The sequence below is a fragment of the Balaenoptera borealis genome, assembly GCF_965194805.1.
Source record: "Balaenoptera borealis genome assembly, chromosome: 1".
Lineage (NCBI taxonomy): Eukaryota > Metazoa > Chordata > Mammalia > Artiodactyla > Balaenopteridae > Balaenoptera > Balaenoptera borealis.
Genome location: NC_138860.1, coordinates 193,419,566 through 193,427,227, shown reverse-complemented (window position 1 = coordinate 193,427,227; position 7,662 = coordinate 193,419,566). Strand labels below are relative to the sequence as shown.

At 53.2% G+C, this 7,662-nt stretch overlaps 1 protein-coding gene across 3 annotated transcripts in view; it reads right to left on the bottom strand.

Moving 5' to 3' along the window:
• Positions 1–5,753, bottom strand: part of GNB1 (G protein subunit beta 1) — a 91,932-nt gene extending 86,179 nt beyond the window's left edge. For 2 of the 3 annotated variants that reach the window (XM_082404848.1, XM_082404849.1), the window contains exon 1: positions 5,501–5,753. The gene's annotated coding sequence lies outside the window, so the exon portion shown is untranslated. The remainder of the gene's footprint in view (positions 1–5,500) is intronic. The other variant, XM_082404851.1, reaches the window with a different exon arrangement.
• Positions 5,754–7,662: the final 1,909 nt, after the last annotated feature.

The window sequence follows — 7,662 nt, the reverse complement described above, 5'->3', positions numbered from 1 at the left end:
GCATGTGGGATCTTCCCAGACCAGGGCTCAAACCCATATTCCCTGCATTAGCAGAAAGATTCTTAAACACTGTGCACCAGGGAAGCCCTCAACTATATTTTAATTAAAAAAAAAAAAAAGCTGGCTTCCCTGGTGGCGCAGTGGTTGGGAATCTGCCTGCCAATGCAGGGGACACGGGTTCGAGCCCTGGTCTGGGAAGATCCCACATGCCACGGAGCAACTAAGCCCGTGAGCCACAACTACTGAGCCTGCGCGTCTGGAGCCTGTGCTCCACAACGGGAGAGGCCGCGACAGTGAGAGGCCCGCGCACCGCGATGAAGAGTGGCCCCCACTTGCCGCAACTGGAGAAAGCCCTCGCACAGAAACGAAGACCCAACACAGCCAAAAATAAATTAATAAATTAATAAATTTAAAAAAAAAAAAAAAAAAAAAAAGCTTTTTGAGGAAAGAAAGAATGTCAGAGATGACGTGGGAGAAAGTAAGGTAGTAAATTAAAGTGATGGGGGCTTCCCTGGTGGTGCAGTGGTTAAGAATCCACCTGCCAATGCAGGGGACACGGGTTCGAGCCCTGGTCCGGGAAGATCCCACATGCCGTGGAGCAAGTAAGCCCATGTGCCACAACTACTGAACCTGCGCTCTAGAGCCTGCGAGCCACAACTACTGAGCCCATGTGCCACAACTACTGAAGCCCTCATGCCTAGAGCCCGTGCTCTACAAGAGAAGCCACGGCAATGAGAAGCCCACACACCACAACGAAGAGCAGCCCCCACTTGCCGCGACTAGATAAAGCCCGCACGCAGCAACAAAGACCCAATGCAGCCAAAAATAAATAAGTTAAATAAATTAATTAAGTAAATAAATTAAATAAATAAATAAAAATAAAGTGACAGGGATTTGCAAAGACAGCTGACACATGTTTCACACCCTAAATTAATACTCCTCTGGAACCAATAGGAAGAAAGACAAATCTCTCAGTAAACTGTCTTCTCATAATCTACCATTATCATAGTTTAAAAGACTGTCACAGGGACTTCCCTGGCGGTCCAGTGGTTAAGACTCCTCGGAGAGCGTTTTCAATCCCTGGTCAGGGAACTAAGAGCCTTCATGCCACGCGTGCCAAAAACAAAAAAACAAAAAAACTGTTACAAAGCAAGGCTATTAGCAATAGTAACGGTGATCCTCTAACAGAGCACTGCGGCCAGGCACTGTTCCAAGTGCTTCACACGTATGCTAACTCACTCAATCCTCACAACCGCCCTAGGAAGGAGGTTCTAGTGTGCCTGTTTTACACATACGGAAACAGACACAGAGAATTCAAACCCACATCCACACCAGCAAGTTCAGTTACACAACTGGGTTCTAACTCAGGCAGTCTCAGTCCTTTAAGAAAAGAATGAATTTCTTTCCCTCCCGGCAATTCAGGAATTATCTTAAAGTTCCTAGGACAATTTTTTTTTTTTGGAAACCTGTTGTAGAAGCTTTAACACTCTCTTGTCTAATTAGAAAGTGTCCAGAATTTTTTAAAGCTTTACCAACTACAACACTTGGAGGTAGTCAAGAGAACTTGTAATCCGCATGGGGGATATATTTTACAATTGCCACAGGACTGAGTCAGAAGACACGCAGACACGTATAAAGACACAATTACCCACAAGTAAACAAGAATATATTCAATCCCCTTAGTATTCTAGTCCTGACAGGTTAAAGAGTAAATAGCCTTTCCCGCCTTGATAAAGTACATTATTAAGCCTGGACCAGGAATTCCCTGGCAGTCCAGTGGTTAGGACTCTGCTTTCACCGCCGTGGGCCCAAGTTCAATCCCTGATCAGGGAACTAAGATCCCGCGAGCCCCCCCACCCCCCACCCCAAAAAAAAGCGTCTGGGGCAACTAATTATTCAATTATAACCTTTTATCAATGGCAACATGGATGCAACTGAATAATCTCTTCAGAATTATTACTTTTGATAGTCTTGACCTGGTCTTTTAATCATTAACTTTTTAAAAATGGCTTTTTTCCCAGAATTTTAACTTAGTAAGTCAAATAAGGGAATACTCAAGTCTCTCAAAGAAAGCAATATTGTGCTATAAAATGGGAAGCTTTTCTATCATTGGAAGTCAGCAGGAATTTCCATCAATTACTGTGGCACCTAATGGTAGGCACTGCAACAAGAACGAGAGGCCTAAAAGGTTTCAAAAGCTTTCAGCGTTCCTCTAATCCACCGATCAATTCAAGTGTCTATAGATGGCCTGTTTTTCTTAAATGAGAGTTGTGGAACAAAACTCACAGCTCTAAAAAGAAGTGGGACTCTTCATTTTCCAGAAGAGTCAGTGTAACGTTGCATTACTCAATACACAGCCACACTCTCCACAAAAATTTGGACTCTTTCTTCCTTCCAGTAATGTTACACATTCAATTTTATAAATTATTTCTCTGATCTCAGTTTAAATTTGTTTTTATCCCCTCATTCTATGTTCACTAAACCAAACACTCAACTGAACTGCCTGCTTCATAAATTCTCCAACCACTCTCATCTAGAAATGCAAACCTGAGAGATCAGAATTTATACCAGGGTTAAAAAATTCTAAAACTTTTTGTTCAATGCCTTATTAGACTCATCCTAAGTAAGGGTTTTAAAATAATATGGCACGCCATATGGTCAAGCCCAGATAACAAAATTGAGAATATCTATGACCAATCCACTAATGCCAAAGCCAAAGTCTCTAGACAGTAAGAACTTAATCCCATTTAGAAGCCAACATGAGCCAAATCTTTTGGGTAGAGAAAACAGCAATCCAATGAAGAAACTATAATTGATGCCAATACTGCACGTCTGCAATAAAATGTTATTTATTAAAGTACTAGCTAAAAAGGCAACTGGTGGTAGGTAAATCTACAACTGTCCTGAAGACCCTTCTCGAAGCTAATTGTAGAAATACAACTTTTCCAATCAAACTAAAGGATAACAGACACAGAAAATTTTAGCAAAATAAAAGGTAACAGAAACAAAACTTTGAGAAATAAATTAACTCCTCATAAAATCTGTGCACTTCTCATGTGGTCAATATAAGACCTAGGTGTTCCAAGCTCTGAAATCAAAGCCACTAAGCACGGAAAAGATTTGACAGCCTTTTGGCAGCCTTTCAAATCTCTTTTGAGATTAAAATGAAATCTGAGGAAATTTACTTCAACTCCCCCTGAAACAGAAGTAACTCGAGACATCAAACAAAGAGAAATCTTTATTAAGGTATCATTAAAGAACATTCTGCTTAGTACATGCCTGATGACATAAATACAGCTCTGTCGTAACTGAGATATCATACAAAAGAAATATTCTTGTCTGATGGGCATGTTCATTTAAGAAAGTGTCCACTCTGAATCAAAACTACATAGTTGAACAATATTCTCTATAAGCACACTCTTGACCATTTCCACAGAAGATGAGAGGCAGCCTTAACACTGGCTCCCCAAGCAGGGAGAACTGGGAGCGAGCCACAGGCACAATCATAAAACTTAACTTCGCTTTCCTCAACTCTCACCTTCTAAGAAAACACTGCAGCACTTACAATGCCTGTGAAACCAGAGACGTGTAACAGAGGGAGTCTCGGGAGGAGAGAGGCCCTGCAGTCCAGCCTTACAGCAGCCGGAAAGCTTCCCCGACGGGGTCCTGCCAGGCCGGCCTCTGACCCTTCCAGTTGCACTCCATTTCTGACGGCTCTGTCAAAGTTAAATCGAGCCAAAAGCTACCACCCAGTTCTGCTGTCTGGAGGTTCTAAGACCTGTTTCCATGTTGGTGGCACCAGCCCTATCCCCAGCCACACACCCATATTAGTAAGGAAGCAAAAAAGGAACTGCCTGTTCGTTTTCTTTTTGCAATATGTACCTTCCGGAAGAATCCAGAACAGGCCCTATCTATCTTAATAGAACGCAAACTGAAATCTTTCTTTGAAATACAAACCCCATCCACCCCAAAAAGACTACAGCCTCAAATTAGAAAACAGAGAACTCAGGTAGAAATCTTATCGATAACAATGGATTTTAGACCTTATCCAGTATCTGGGGCTGAAGAGAAGGGAACTTCTCACAAAGCTAATACTTCCACTTATTTGCTAACTATGAAAAATATCTACATATTTTCTTAATAATCTCATAAGCAACTGCTTAATCATTAAACGTTATTGGAGATCACTGTGTTACCAAATAGGTAACAAAATGAAAATACAAAAAAAAAAAAAAAAAAAAAGGGCTCTAATACTCCCCGAATCAGAACTACAGATTACGACTTTTACATCATTTATGCACAAACTCAGTAACGTACTCTTTAACTGCAAATGTCCACCAACTTCCTTTCCCAAAATAAACACCCCTACATCGCTGTTCTCTTTCAGTCAGTGAGTCTCACAATCCTAACTAAAAAGGTTCCATAAAGAGGAATTAAGTGGATAAACCTACTTGGGTATGCCAACGAGGTAATTTAAAGGACTTCAAAGATGTTTAAACACCATTTAGGTCAAGCATCAACTCGCAAGGAAAAATACAGGAAGATTTTCCAAAGTCCGATGGCTCAGCGATCCCTGCGTGGAATTTCCAGCACCCTCCACCCGGCCGGGGCCGAGAGCGACCCCGACCCTCTCCCGCCGCCCCCAGCTGCGCCCCCGCCCCCGGGCGGCGCCCCCGGAGCCCCGCGGCGCGGGCGGCGGCTGACAAAGGCCGCGCGGCGGACGCGCCATCTTGCCGGGCCCGCCGGGGGCCATTCATTCGGCGCGGGGCGCGGGAGCCCGGCCACCGCCCGCAGGCTGCGCACCCGCACGGGGGCTTCGGGCGGCCCCGGGCGGCCCCGCTCGGGCCCGGCGGCGACCGCGGGGCCGGGGCTCGCGCTCGCAGGGCGCTTTGTCCGCCCCGCGCGCCCTCGGCGCCGCTTCCTCATTTCTCCGCCGCGGCGACGCCAGCCTCCCCGCGAGCAGCCGAAAGGCCGCTTTCCCCGCAGCTCGTCCTCCTGCGGCCAAGGACGGCGCCCACCGCGGGGCAGGGCCGCGGCCGCCTTTGTTCCCTGGCCCGCCTGGCGCCCCTCCTCCGGGCCACCTCCCAGGCGTGGGGCGCCAGACCCGGACCCCAAACCCCGGAGCCTCCGGCCCCGCCCCCCCCACGGACCCCAGGACCCGGACTGCAGGCCTGCACCCGGTACCCCAGACCAGAGCCCCGGACCTGGACTCCAGATCCCGGGACCCCAATCCAGGCCCGAGCCCGGGACTTCGGTCTCGGTCCCGGCCGACGGCTGCGGGGTCCCCGCCGCCCCCGCCCCAGCCCCGCGGACCCCACCCGGGCGGGGCAGGAAGACGCGACCCGGAGGCCGGGTGGGGGCGGGGAGGGTGGGGGCGGGGCGGCCCGGGCGGGCGGGCGGGCGACTGGGGGGCGATGGGGAGGGGCGGGGATGAGGGCCGGGGCTGGGGGTCGGGGCCGGGGGTTTGGGCTGGGGCCGGGGCCGCGGTCGCCGCGCTCACCTCGACACCGCGTCCCGCCTGCCGCGCCCGCTCCCCGCCGCCTCAGCCGCCTCGGCCGCCGCTCCGGGAGATGGTCGCGCTCAGGCCGCTCCGCGGGCGCTGCGGGCAGGTGCGCCGGCGAGGCTCGGTCTGTCGGTCCCGCGGCGGCTGCTCCACTCCCGCGCCCGCGCCCGCTCCCGCCGCCGCCGCCGCCTCCGTCCGCCCCTCAGACGCCTCCAGCCATCGGGATGGGCGCGGCGGCCCCTGCCCGCAGCCTCGGGAAACCCCACGGTCGCGTCACCGCGCACGCCGCGCGCGCACGCACCGCTCGACCGAGTCCCCGGCGCGCGCGCGCGCGCTTCGGCCCTGCGCCAGCCCTGCGCGCGTACGCGAGCCGCTTAAAGGGGCAGCGCCGCGCCCTCGGGGACCCGCTCCGGGAGCCTCCAAGGCAGGCCTGCCTCTCGCCCGCGCCGTGCTCCGCGCCTCAGGGGCTGGCCCGCGGGGCCCTGCGCTGGCGTGGGTCTGCCTGCTGCCGACCCGCTTGGTTCCCAGCCATGTGGACGTGGGTAGAGGCCGCAGGGTGGGAGCCTGCCACCGGACCCGGTGCCCGGCAAAGGCACTCTCCACCCCGCACATGCGCCCAGCACACGCGCCCCGTAACGCACTCTGCGCCCCACATCTGCATTCTGCACCCCGCACACACACATGCATACGCCAGCGCAGGCTGATCCACACCCACGCTGGACCAAGTCGGCCTCAGGGACTCACGGCTTCCGCCTGTCCGCGGAGCAGACGCCCTGCAGTCCGGGGTCAGGGCCCCTCCTCGGAGGTGCCCGTGGGGCTCGTGTGAGCTGGACAGGTGTGAGCAGTGTGGCCTCGATGGTCGAGGCCCTCCTGTCAGGAATGGCCACCTGAGCAGGGAGGTGTGACCACGGGAAAGAGTGTCAGGAGGGGCAGATGGACCACCCTTGCAAATGCAGCTGAGTTAGCCGGGCAGCTGAGAATCGAAGACCCCCTAGTGGGGGAGGGGAAGGAGGTGGAGAGATGGGTCAGCTGTGAGCAGCCTGTAGCTTTCAGTGTCCTCAGAAACCTCCTGGATGTCCATGGATGGAGCCCTAGGCCCACCAACTCCCACCTCTCCATCTGACTTGTGCCTCCCCAGTTCCGACGACTCCCCACCTCATGGACTTCTTCACTGCAAGAGCCTGTGGTCTCCAACCCTCATCACCCCTTTCCAGCCAGCTCAGCTTTCTGCCCCCAGCCCTCCCTATGCTGCCCTTTCCAGACCAAATCCAGGACCCCTCCTCCAGGCCTGCACAGCTTGGCTGAAGAAAGCAGGAGGACACACCCAGCAATGCAGCTGTCCCCTTAAACCTCAAGGGGCCCTGTCACCCCCCCCCCAGCCTGATTCGCAGCTGCAGCCAATTTGTCTGTATGCCTGTGTGCTGTCTAGGGTGGCCCTGGACCCCAGCATGAAGCCCATGCCTTCCCACCCACGCTAGGGCTGTGCTCCCTGTCCCTCCCCCTCCCACGGGTCCTTCCTGCACAAACATGCCTCCACCATCCTTGGAGTCCTTCCTCAATCCCTGGCACAAGAAAATCTGCCCCGCCCTGAACTCAACCATTTCTCCAAGGAGCCCTGTTTCCTTTCGGTGGGGCATGGTATTTAGAAGACAGGATCCAGGCTCAAGCTGTGCTTGCTGCTACAAGAGTGTCACTGCTTCTGGTCCCGGTCAGTGGACAGAGCTAAGGAACATATACAGTACAAGCATATGTGTTTGTGTACACACACAGACCACCCCCCACACCCGTAACCAATCTCCCATGCTCACCACCACCTCGCTTGGGCGCTGACCACAGCCGAGATGTCCACCCTGCCAGCTGAGTGAGAACAGAATGCCAGCTGTCTCACTCCTCTGCTAAAACCATTGAGAGCATCCATTGCCCTGGTCCCTCTGCTCTGTCCTCCTCACTGCCCAGCATCTGGCTCCTCTCTGCTCCTTAAACGCTCAGTCACTGCGTTCCACCCTCTGGCCTTTGTCCCTTGTGGCTCCATCTGCCCGGGAGGGTCTCCCCCGGCCCGCCTCGGCCCCCCAGTGCTACTCTGGCTCCTGTGACCTCACGTGGTTCATACCAGGCTGCTTGCTCCTTGCTCTGCTCCCCGGCTGACGACTGGGCTGGGC